At 38.1% G+C, this 13,573-nt stretch overlaps 1 protein-coding gene across 1 annotated transcript in view; it reads right to left on the bottom strand.

Annotated features, from left to right (window-relative positions):
• Positions 1-13,573, bottom strand: part of LOC124594011 (guanylate cyclase 32E-like) — a 491,656-nt gene that overhangs the window by 192,978 nt on the left and 285,105 nt on the right. The gene's annotated exons all lie outside the window — the stretch shown is intronic.

Here is a 13,573-nt window from a genome sequence, read left to right on the forward strand (position 1 = left end):
AAGATGAAAGAGCTGAGGAGAATGTTGAGAAACAAAGGAATGCGAGAGAGATAAACATTGATCTTGTCAAAAGCCGAGAAGCGATTCTTCTTAGTGTTGTAGCTCCCTTCAGTAGCTGATAAGTGTTTTTTGGCTTTTTAAAAAGAAATCTCACAAGATAGAATAAACTGATCCTACTTCACTAAGCAATCAATAAAAAAACTAAACTAAAACATAACAGCAAAAGCTGAAGGACTTCAGGGTTATTTTGCCTGTAGCATTGAGTCTGTGGGCAAAAGCTGTTATGTTTTAGTTTAGTTTTTTTATTGATTGCTTAATGAAGTAGCAAAAGCTGTTATGTTTTAGTTTAGTTTTTTTATTGATTGCTTAATGAAGTAGGATCAGTTTATTCTATCTCGTGAGATTTTTTTTTTAAAGCCAAAAAACACTTCTCAGCTACTGAAGCATCTGTATCTTAGGATCAGTTTATTCTATCTCGTGAGATTTTTTTTTTAATAAGCCAAAAAACACTTATCAGCTACTGAAGCATATTGGTGGAATAAGAAAGTGAAATATGGTAAAATAGTGAAATATAGATAAACGATCACTTTTAGATTCACATTCAATTATTTTAATGATAGCGCTTATTAGAACACAGAACTGCTTTATTATCTATGCCTCAAAGTGAAGACATTACTATCTACGACTAAGGAATGACGTCATTGTTCAAAGCCGACGGGTTGTATCCCCTGCTACACTAGACCCGGGAAGTTCATAAAACAAATGACAGGATTAAAGATGTATGTAGTAAATTTCAGAATGTGTCTCTAGTAGATGTCACCTATCTAGAAAGGGAGCTGCACACATCTCATGGTCTGCACATGAACAAAAGAGGCAAAAAGATCATTAGTAGCAAAATTATTGAGGAAGTCAGGCGACATTGTTCACAAAGTGATGAAAAGAAGTCCATTGCCATGGGGTGGAACAACCCATCTCAACAAAATTTGCCACAATACCAGCCACTGCTGACAAGCCAGGGAAACTTGTGAAGCCTGCTAGCCTCATTGCTAGTCCAAAATTATCCTCTAAGGTCCAGCAGGTAAAACTCAGCCTTAAAATCATACACCAGAATCTTGGTAGTCTTAGAAATAAGCATAATGATCTAGATGTAATTTCACAGATTGACAAACCCGATAAATTAGTTGTAACTGAACATTGGTATAATGAAGCTCTGATTAGCATTAGTCAATCACTGTGTATGAAATTCTGCACAGCCTTCAGTAGAAAAGACAAGACTGGGGGAGGTGTAGCAATTTTCACTGTAAATGAAAGTAATTTTAATGTTATTGATGTGAGTGCCTTCTGCTTGGAAGGAGTCTCAGAATTTGCTGCAATAAACCTGAAATGGGGTAGAGATAACATAACAGTTATCGGTGTTTACAGGCCACCTGCAGCAAATACAGATACCTTTTTTGTAAATCTTTCTGACTTGCTTGTATATATAGACACAACATTTTCTGGGCCAAATGGTCATGTAAATATTATAGTTACAGGGGATATAAATATAGATTTATTAACAAATGATGTCAGCACCAAAAAGTTACATCGTCTGTGTGATGAATTTAACCTGACCCCACTCATTCGGGAACCCACTACAGAAATTGGCGATAGTAAAACATGTCTTGACAACATAATAACAAACATGACCCACCTATCCCACAGTGCATCGGTTTTAAAACTAGCCATCTCAGATCACCATGCAGTACAGCTTAAATTGGAACGCCATGAGGCCCCCACTGTCACCACAAAGCAACAGTTTGTAACTAAAAGAATAATGTATAATGACAACATAAATAGACTAAATTGGATGCTAGCACAAATAAAATGGTTTGAAAATAATAGCTTTTCATATGATAACTTTGCTGCTGACTTCTATTACTGCTTTGATACCACATGCCCAGTTGTAATCACAAATATGAAACAAACAAAAAATATAAACAAAAATATTTGGGTAAATAGTAATGTCACTGAAGCGAGGGAAAAATTAAAACTACTCCACAGTGCAATGCTGAATAATAGAGAGATTCCTGAGCTAAAGGAAGCCTTCAATATATATCAAGCACACTATAAGGACTTACTTACTCAGACCAGGAGCAACTATGTTGCAAATAAGCTTCAAAACTCACACAACATAACTACTGGCATCTGGGCAGTCATAAACAGTTTTAGAACCGGCAATGACAAATCCTGTATGGACTTTACTATTAACCACAATGGCATGCTCATAAAACACCAACTGGAAATTGCAAATATTTTTAATGAATATTTTTCTTCCGTAAGCCATAAATGACAAACATAAAAACATGAACTACAGTTTTAAAGGTAATACATGTGACCATAGTATATATCTAGCCCCCACAAACTGCAGAAATAATGGGCATCATTAGCTCTCTAAAACCCTCTAATTCAGCTGGGCATGATGGCCTAAATACTAATGTTTTAAAAGCCTGTAGCCAAAATGTCTCTGTACCTCTGTCTGCAGCAGTCAACAATATAATAGAATCAGGCACATTTCCAGACAGACTCAAAATAGCACAGGTAACACCCATTTTTAAGAAAGGTGACAACAACAAAATAGAAAACTACAGACCAGTCTCAATCCTTCCTGTCTTTTCTAAAATAGTTGAGAAAGTTATATACAACAGGATTATAAACTTTCTTAACAAACACAACCTGATGTTCGAAAATCAAAATGGATTCGTAAAAGGTAAATCAACTAGCACTGCAGCTGCTCAACTAATTGAAGAGGTGTTAGGGGGTATCGAAAGCAAGGAACATGTGGCAGGTGTATACCTAGACCTGGAAAAAGCCTTTGATTGTGTGAACGTTGACATCCTATTAGACAAGCTATGGAACATGGACATTAGAGGTGCTGCTTATGACCTAATAAAGTGTTATATGAGCAATAGAAAGCAGTTTGTTCTACTTAAAACGGAAAGTGGTGTCTACAAATCAGAGATCACTTGCATAAAATGTGGGGTGCCCCAGGGCTCGGTATTGGGCCCCCTTCTGTTCTTGATCTATGTAAATGATATTAAATACTGTACTATAAATTCCAAAATTGTTCTGTATGCCGATGACACGTCCATTGTATGTAAAAAGGAATCATGTAATGAACTAGAGGCCGAGTGTAATAAAGTGACAAAAGAAATTGTTCAATTTTTTAATGAAAGCCACTTAAATGTAAGCACCAGTAAAACATGTCTGATGGAGTTTAACAAAAGTAGTTTGAATAATGAAATTAAATGATACATGGGCAACGAATTGGTAAAGAGAGTCTAGTGTAAAATTCCTTGGCGTAACAATCCAAAGCAACCTGAAATGGGACACACATATTGACTCTCTAGCAACTAAGTTGTCAAAAAGTATATTTGCAATCAGTACTATTAGCAAGTTCTGTAGAGACACCGTAGTCCTAAAGACTGCATACCATGCTCTTTTCTCCTCTCACTTGATCTATGGTATTGAAATTTGGGGGGCAACAACCAAAGCTAATCTAGATAAGCTACTCATTCTTCAAAAAAGGGGTGTGAGAATAATCTGTGGAGCAAAATATAGGGAATCTTGTCGCAACTTGTTCCCAAAAACAGAGGTGTTAACTGTTATAAACACATACATTCTAAAAGCCATGTTGCTTGTGAAAAGACTGCACCCAAACACTTATTCAGATTTCCACCAGTACAATACTAGAAATAAAGAAAGATTTTACATTGGCAGCCACAGAACAGCACTTTACGAAAAGGGACCTCAGTATGCAGGTATAAAATTAGCTAATGCACTGCCTAGAGCAGTCATGGCTCTTCCTACAGTTAAACTGAAACATCAGCTTATGAAATTTTTAGTAAAACACCCTTTCTACACATTAGAAGAGTACCATACTTATGTGAAGAACAACAAATGCTTTGTGAAATTATGTGAACAGAAATAAGTAAACACCTTATTGTAATTTTGTTGTAAATTAATGACATATTCAGAAGAATGTGTCTTGTGTATTGTACAAATAACTTTAATCATTACTGTTTCTTTGTACATGTGCAGTGTACCATTCGATGCTGAATAAAGCTATTATTATTATTATTATTATTATTATTATTATTATTAACGTGCGCTGCCAACAGCCACATTTCTGTAGCCAGAAGCGGGAGAAGGTACTACTCAACTGCACATGTGCATGGTCCCACTTGTTACTGGTGAAACGAATCTAATGTAAACAGTTGTGACGTCACGCTCATCGGAGGCAATTCATTGTTACAAAGCATTGCATAGTTTCCTAAAGCCTTTGACATATTTCCCTGTTGGCAGACGCTTGTATGAGCACTGTGTTTTGTTGTTGAATATGGCGCATTTCCTTTGCAGTTTAAGTTTTTTCTCTCGTTCATGTTTTATTGCTGAAGTATTATTCTGCAGTAGCAGGATACAGTAATATCCTTTGTTGGAGTATCAGTTCTTACCAGTCAAAATTACGAAAATTTAACTGAAAACAAAGCAATTAAAAATTCCTGGAATTCTAAAAAATTTCCGGGTTTTTCCCAATTTTCTCCCAGATGAAAAAATTGCCGTGTTTTTCCCGGATTTCCACAGGAGTGCTAGTTCTGCATGGTTCGCAGGAGAGCTTCTGTAAAGTTTGGAAGGTAGGAGACGAGGTACTGGCAGAAGTAAAGCTGTGAGTACCGGGCGTGAGTCGTGCTTCGGTAGCTCAGTTGGTAGAGCACTTGCCCGCGAAAGGCAAAGGTCCCGAGTTCGAGTCTCGGTCGGGCACACAGTTTTAATCTGCCAGGAAGTTTCATATCAGCGCACACTCCGCTGCAGAGTGAAAATCTCATTCTGGAAACATCCCCCAGGCTGTGGCTAAGCCATGTCTCCGCAATATCCTTTCTTTCAGGAGTGCTAGTTCTGCATGGTTCGCAGGAGAGCTTCTGTAAAGTTTGGAAGGTAGGAGACGAGGTACTGGCAGAAGTAAAGCTGTGAGTACCGGGCGTGAGTCGTGCTTCGGTAGCTCAGTTGGTAGAGCACTTGCCCGCGAAAGGCAAAGGTCCCGAGTTCGAGTCTCGGTCGGGCACACAGTTTTAATCTGCCAGGAAGTTTCATATCAGCGCACACTCCGCTGCAGAGTGAAAATCTCATTCTGGAAACATCCCCCAGGCTGTGGCTAAGCCATGTCTCCGCAATATCCTTTCTTTCAGGAGTGCTAGTTCTGCATGGTTCGCAGGAGAGCTTCTGTAAAGTTTGGAAGGTAGGAGACGAGGTACTGGCAGAAGTAAAGCTGTGAGTACCGGGCGTGAGTCGTGCTTCGGTAGCTCAGTTGGTAGAGCACTTGCCCGCGAAAGGCAAAGGTCCCGAGTTCGAGTCTCGGTCGGGCACACAGTTTTAATCTGCCAGGAAGTTTCATATCAGCGCACACTCCGCTGCAGAGTGAAAATCTCATTCTGGTATCACTGTGCTGTTTGCGATAAAGTCGATCCGATGGCAAGGAAAACTGATTCCTGGCATCCATCATATTAAGGTGTTTAACAGACTGATGGCAAGATCACTTCTTAACAACTAAAGGTAATACAGTCATCTCAGACTCCAGGAAACAAGATCCTGCTGTGTCAACTGATGAGTTACTATGGGAAGAACTACAATCCACTTCCACTACATGGCACTCATCGACAAAAGCTTCCTGAGCTGTCCCAGACAGCTTATATGACTATGCTAACTGTGCCACAACAGCTAGAGGAGAATCAGATGACTAAGACCTTTGCTTGGAATTACTTACCAGGAGCCAAGTGAATAACTACATAACAGGTAATGGAATCTGTGTAAGATAAGCTACACTTATTGCAATCAAGTTTACAATGTTGAGGCAAACCCTGAAATTCCATTATCCATTCTGTATATGACTCATTAATCCACATTCATTGCTAATTAGCTTAGGGCATTTATGATAAAATGGTGCACTCAGTGCTGTACACAGCTCATCAAATTTCCACAAGAGGAGTCCATGTGGAGACAAATCATTTGTACTGAATTATAAAGAAAATAACTCAAAGAGAGAAGGAGTGCCCTCATTTTTACAGGGTCAATCATCTTTCTTAACTTGCAGTAGAGCAACAAATGTCTTAGGTAGTTTTTATTTTATTTATTTAAACGTCAAGTTCAGTAGGACCAAATTGAGCAGCAAATCTCCAAGGTCATGGAACGTGTCAGTACATGAAATTACAACATAACAGTAATAACAGATAAAAATAAATGCTTATGAACCCAAAAAAAGTCAATCCATAGGTTTAAGTCAACACAATCAACAATACAGCAAAAATCAGCTTAATTTTTCAAGGAACTCCTTGGCAGAATAGAAGGAGTGACCCATGAGGAAACTCTTCAATTTAAATTTGAAAGTGTGTGGATCACCGCTAAAATTTTTGAATTTGAGTGGTAGCTTAATGAAAATGGATGCAGCAGTATACTGCACACCTTTCTGTACAAGAGTTAAGGAAGTCTGATCCAAATGCAGGTTTGATTTCTGTTGAGTATTAACTGAGTGAAATCTGCTTATTCTTGGGAATAACCTAATATTGTTAACAAGAAATGACAGTAAGGAATAGATATATTGAGAGGTCAATGTCAAAATACCCAGGCTCATGAATAGTGGTTGACAAAAGGTTCGTGAACTTAAACCACTTATTGCCCGAACCGCCCGTTTCTGAGCCAAAAATATCTCTTCAGAATGGGAAGAGTTACCCCAAAATATAATACCATATGACATAAGTGAATGAAAATAAACAAAGTAGACTAATTTTTGTGTTGAACAATCGCTCACTTCAGATACCGTTCAATAGTAAAAATGGCAGCATTAAGTCTTTGAACAAGATACTGAATGTGGGCTTTCCATGACAGCTTACTATCTCTCTGAACACCTAGAAATTTGAACTGTTCAGTTTCACTAATCATACACCAATTCTGTGAAATCAAAATGTCAGGTTTTGTTGAATTGTGTGTTAGAAACAGTGAAAAATGAGTCTTACTGTGATTTAGCGTTAGTTTATTTTCTACAAGCCATGAATTTAGGTCATGAACGGCACTATTTGAAACTGAGCCAATGTTGCACACAACATCCTTTCCTAGCAAGCTATTGTCATCAGCAAACAGAAATATCTTAGAGTTACCCATAATACTAGAGGGCATATCATTTATATAAATAAGGAACAGGAGTGGCCCTAACACTGCTCCCTGGGGCACCTCCCACTTGACCGTACCCCACTCAGATCCCATATGACAGCCATTCTCAACATTGTGAATTACGATCTTTTGCTGTCTGTTGCTAACGTAAGAGGTGAACCAATTGTGAGCTACTCCCCGTATTCCGTAATGGTTCAACTTCTGGAGCAATATTTTGTGATCAACACAATCAAATGCCTTAGTTGAATCAAAAAATATGCCTATATGTCTAGCATTCAAAACCTTTTGTTTAACCCATCTAGTACCTCATAGAGAAAACAGAATATAGCATTTTCAGTTGTTAAACTACTTCTAAAGCCGAATTGTACACTTGATAGCAAATCATGTAATATAAAATGATCAAGTATCCTTTCATACACAGCCTTTTCAATAACTTTAGCAAACACTGATGACATAAAAGTAGGTCTAAAATTATCTACATTATCCATTTCTCTGTTTTTATAAAGTTGCTTTACCACTGAGTACTTTAATCACTCAGGAAACTGACCATTCCTGAAGGAAAAATTACAAATATGGCTAAATACAGGGCTAACATGTGCAGCACAGTACTTTAATGTTCTGCTTGGCACTCCATCATAACCATGAGAGTCCTTAGTCTTCAATAATTTAATTATTAACTCTGTCTCCCTCTTGTCTGTGTCACAGATGCGTATTTCAGACATCAATCTCAAAAAGGCATTTGTCAAGAAAGTTATATGATTCCCTGTAGAAACTAAATTTTTTATTTAATTCACCAGCAATGTTCAGAAAATGATTTTTAAATACTGTACATATATCTGATTTATCAGTAACAGAAATATTTTTACTGCAAACTGACTTTATATCGTCGACCTTGTGCTGCAGACCAGACACTTCCTTGACAACTGATCATTTAGTATTAATTTTATCCTGTGAATTAGGTATTCTATTTGCATACCACATATTGTTTGCCTTCCTAACAAGATTTTTAAGCACCTTACAATACTAGAATGAAATTTTCATTCCACGGAGGAGTGTGCACTGATACAATACTGTTTGTAATGGGCTACTGTAGCTTGATTCTGACTACTTCTAACATTTTGATATACTTCCTGCTTTGTTCTACATGACATCCTTATCCCACTAGTCAGCCACCCGAGCTGCCTATTACTACAAGTACCCGGTTAGAATGTTCTAATGGAAAGCAACTCTCAAAGAGCATGACTAATGTGTTAAGGAAAGCATTATATTTTTTATCTACATTATCGGCACTATAAACATCCCACCACTCTTGTTCCTTGACAAGGTTTAAAAAACTCTCTATTGCTGTTGGATTAACCTTCCTACATTGTTTGTAATTAAATGTGACATTTGTTTGAGTACTGCAGCCTTTTAGTGGTAAAATTTGTGCACCATTGTCTGAAAGGCCATTCACTCTTTTGCTAACAAAATGCCCATCTAGTAATGAAGCAGGAATAAAAATATTGTCTATGGCTGTGCTACTGTTACCCTGCACCCTAGTTGGAAAAAACAGTCTGCATCAGATCATATGAATTTATGAGATCTACTAAAAACCTTTTTCTTGCATCATCATATACAAAATTTATATTGAAGAAACCACATGTAATTAAATTCTGGTACTTCCTACAAAGTGATTCAAGAACCCTCTCTAGCTTGAACAGAAATGCTCTGAAGTCAGAGTTATGGGACCTATAAACAACAACAATTAGAAGTTTAGTTTCACTAAATTCAACTGCCCCTGCACAACATTCAAATATCTGTTCAGTGCAGTGCTGTGATACGTCTATGGACTCAAATGGAATACCGTTTTTTATGTGCACAGCCACTCTCCCATCACACAAGGAACTCCTTGAAAAACAGCCAGCTAATCTGTATCCTGGTAAAGAAGCCTCCAAATTGTCAAATTATTTAAGTGGTGCTCTAATATATCAATAATTCAGTTACCATCTATAAGCAGTTCACTAACTTTATCTCTAATACCTCTTATACTTCGATAAAATATGCCAATTCCTTCTCTACTTGGAAACATTAAATCCTCTGAAGGTGAGCTCTTAGTTCAAGAGACTTCCTTTAAGCAGGTGTATCTATCAGCTGACTTCAATCTAAAAAAGGTGCAGCTATAACACCAACTACTACAGGAATTTTTCCAGGAGTGATCCCACCACCCCCACAATCCACTACACTGTCACCTACAAGCTTTGCCAGCCTCCCCTTCCCATACCTATTGAGGTGCAGGCCATGCCTAGCTGTCACACCTCTGTATACTTACATCAAAAGGTTGAAAATGGGGGAGGGGGGGGGGGGCTTGTAGATCCAGCAGCACTTGTTACTATGGTTGCTCTCAAGATGTCAACATCTACAGAAGCTCAGCATGTTATTGCTGTAGGTGCTGCTGCTGTTGCTGCTACCATATTTCCATCATATATCCATAAAGCAGTTATTCTTGGTGGTGCAAAACAACCAATACAGATGTGAGTTAGACTCGTCAGTACTTTATCCTAGCCATGCCATGTCATCAACAGGAGAAATTATAATTTTTGAAGAACAAACACCATTTGGGTCCAGAACACAAGCAAGAATGGTAACGGTACACATAATCAAGAGATCAAACAAGAAGAGATTCTCCTAAACATGCAAATATCTAAGTGATCGAATATCAGCACTTCAAGTCGTTAAGCTAGTATCAGATAACTGAGCCAGTGGCTCCTTTATTTGGCACCTCAGTAACCAAAGGCTCTCTCTAGTACATATATCATGGGTGCCCACTGTTGACGGCCATCACACCCAGTTTGCTAGCTGCCAATGTTGTTGGTTCTGCATTCTCCATTGCCATGACATTATTGGCAAGTGCAAATAGTGCTCAATGTCAAGCCTGCACTGTTTGCCACTGCAAAACTGCCACAAGTAATGGTCAGTTCACTTCAGTTTTGATGTCTGGCTTTTCTCCTTGATTAATTTGTTTAAATGTAATTTTTTTCCCATCTTTTATTGCTTCATTTTCATCATCATACTGACTTTTTTAATTGATCTTATTTTGTCTTCCTCTCATTCTTTTTTGTCTCGCATCTGCCTGTGTCACTTCTAACCTGTTATCAAGTACCAACCATGACTGCTCATCAGTTGGTATCACATCAGCTTGTGTAGCCCGTGTCAGGATAGTTTCAAGTTTACATTTTGCTTTTAGTGGAAAAACTGAAGTTTTTCTGTCTTGAGCTTGCTCATAAATGTCAGGTTTAATTGCCTTGAACAAAGTGAGTGTGATTAATACCTCTGTCACTGGTTACTTACACCTATTTTCTTGGATACATTGCTCAACACAAGGTTGTAGGTTAGGAGATGAATGGAAATTGATGGCTACAAGATGCATTGTCTGCCACAGATCAGTGATTGGTCACTTAAAATCAATCTTGGACAGAGCATCTGGCATTGACACCATACCTGACAGCAGCCACTACCAACACTGCTCCGCATTCCATGAACAGCACGCAGCACTTGTGAAGTTAACTGCCATTTTTGTATTTTGCATTTAACCAAGTGGGATCTGATACGCCAATGCTGTAGCAGCAAGTGACACGTGTCAACTATGAAGTAATTTTAATTGGATATAGCAACAAGATACACTGCCCAACAAAACTAGTGATACACCCAGAAGTTATCGCTGGATATCAAAGTAATGTCACACATGTGTGTACCATACTCAAAGTTGTAAATTATTAGTGACTCTCAGTGACAGGTACAACTAGAGTGCATTAGTGTTGTTTGTCTTTAGTGTTGTTACCAGGTCTGGTAGGGTAAATAAGCACGGAGGGCAGTGTGAGATGTTGACTGATCCCTGTGAAGGACATAGAGACGCTGTATAATCATGTGAGACTGCATTACCAACACCTGACAGAGTTTGAAGGGCACATATTTTGGGCCTCCATTTGGCTAGCTGTTCAAATTGCCCAGCATCCAGGTTTATGGGGCATTCAGATGTAACAGTTGTCCAAAGTTGGACTGCTTGGGAATGTCAGGGCAGGCATACCTGTCATCAAGATTCTGATTGACCATGTCTAATCATCAGAATGGAAGATCACTATATTGTGTACTAAGTCCATCATAACCCTTTCATGATGCCTGTGACATGCAAATCACTGTACATCACATTTTCACTGAGTGCATTTCACATCACGATGAGAGGGCAGAAGCAAATTTCAGCGGGCATCTACGCTCTAGCTGATGATGAGATGAATCTGTTAACGGATTGAAGTTTTTCAGTGTCTAGATTCCAGACTAAGTTTTTTGATTGAAATTTCAGTGTGTTGCAGAATGGCTAGCTCATCCTTTTTATTCCAGCACCTGTAACAGAATTCTGGTGGCCCAGCGATACCTCATGGACATGCTGTTCCCTCATGTATTACCTCTCATACGATAGTATTGTTGAGGCATTTTTCAAAAGGACAATGCTTGTACCACTTTAGAGACCACACCCAAGCATAGGTCGGGCTGCAACTTCGCATGTAAAAGACCGTGCCTGAGTACAGGTCGAGTCACGGTTTTCTCGGCACATGAGCCACGTATCACTCAAAAACCGGACTCATTTCATATGATAACAGTGTATGAATGGCTTGTGACCTGCCACTTGACTGGTGCTGCCTGCTGCCTTCTTTTGTCAGTTCTTTGAATAATTTTGAAAGAAACATCAGCGAATGTAACAGCTGCTCTCTAGAACGGCTGAGTCAGTAGGATCGCATTGACGTAATTTCATGCATGTACTCATTAGCTTTCGCTGTTTGCTGTAATTGTGTTACAAATATGTCATATTTGTTGAGTGAGCAAGAAATTTTGGATGTTCAAGAAACCTCACACTTTTTTGTTGTGAAGATAAGTATATGTTCTGTCATTATTATTTTAAAATTGTAATATACCAAAACACTAAAGTAAACACAACAAATAAATCTTGAAGCTTGGCTCCTCCTTAGTACATATTACTCTGGATGATCCATCAATTACATATGTGCAAGTAACGCTTTAAATAATGGCAAAAATGGCTGATTTCCAAGGCCCAATATTGTTGTTAAGTGGACGGTCTCCAATATGGTATGTGCATGGCATATCTCTGTAAACAGTCCGCTGATGTTGAGGTACCCTCATGGCCAGCATGACCCCAGATATGCAGTACTGATAAGAGGGCTCATACTGTCAAGTTCTTTGTAAATTTGACGTGATATTGACTGAATCAACGTGACACACCCTCTCAATCCATGAAGCTTCATCTCCCTTGCAGGGTACTTCACTTTATAGTTCATTGCTTTTGATACCAAATGGAAATACTTCCAATACTATCATGATCTGGCACACTGACTTGGTGCCACCAATAAAATTTGAATAATGATTATGACATGAATATAAATCTTATTCAGTCTTAAGTACACTGCGGAGCAAGTGGCTTGTAAGGCTACACACAGTTGTGGTGTTATGTGAATATTCTGTATCACAGCTGCTACATCCACGATACAATGGATAAAATTGTATCTTTCTCAAGTAATCAGCTGGATATTTTTATGAATAATTCACAATCTTTAGTGAATTCAATCACAGTAAAGCACTCATAACCTAAATGACTTTTTTATATGGATGATGATTTATGTTATAAATAGTTATCAGCTATGTATCTACTGCCTATGAAGTGCTTGATGTGTGTAACTTTGTGCAGTATGTATGCAAATGTCTTCTTTGTTTATATTACTGCATACACAATGTATGACATTCAACATTGCACATGCACAAGGGAATTGACAGAATAGCCATGTACCACATTTCATCATATTTCTGAGTCTCTCTTTTCATAAACTGTGCAGTAGGGGCACTGTAAAACAACTTCATTGTATGACAATGCTAATGAAACTGCTTCAAAAAAAAGAAAAAAAATTCAAATTTGGTACTTTGTCACACAGAAAATTAGTGTTACACTACATGTTCATCGATTCCAAACCTCCCCTCAAATTTATTTATCAATTTTTTTCTTTACAATCAACAAGCCTGCAATAGTACTGAACATTTGAATGCATTTATTTGGTATATTTCATGTACATTGCAATTTCTCATTACATTATAAATGAATTATTAAGAAATTTATTTGAAAACTGAGTAAATGTACAACAAAACTAACATTAAAAATTTGCATTTTCTGCTCTGTACACACACACACATGCAGGCACGTACACACACACACACACACACACACACACACACACACACACACACACGTTTATGCACTTCTCCCTTTGAAAAAGTTTGCATCTGTTAGGCGTCTTCTGAGCACACTCTGAAATATTTATGGAATGAAATTCTTCCC

This window comes from Schistocerca americana, chromosome 2, assembly GCF_021461395.2.
Source record: "Schistocerca americana isolate TAMUIC-IGC-003095 chromosome 2, iqSchAmer2.1, whole genome shotgun sequence".
NCBI lineage: Eukaryota > Metazoa > Arthropoda > Insecta > Orthoptera > Acrididae > Schistocerca > Schistocerca americana.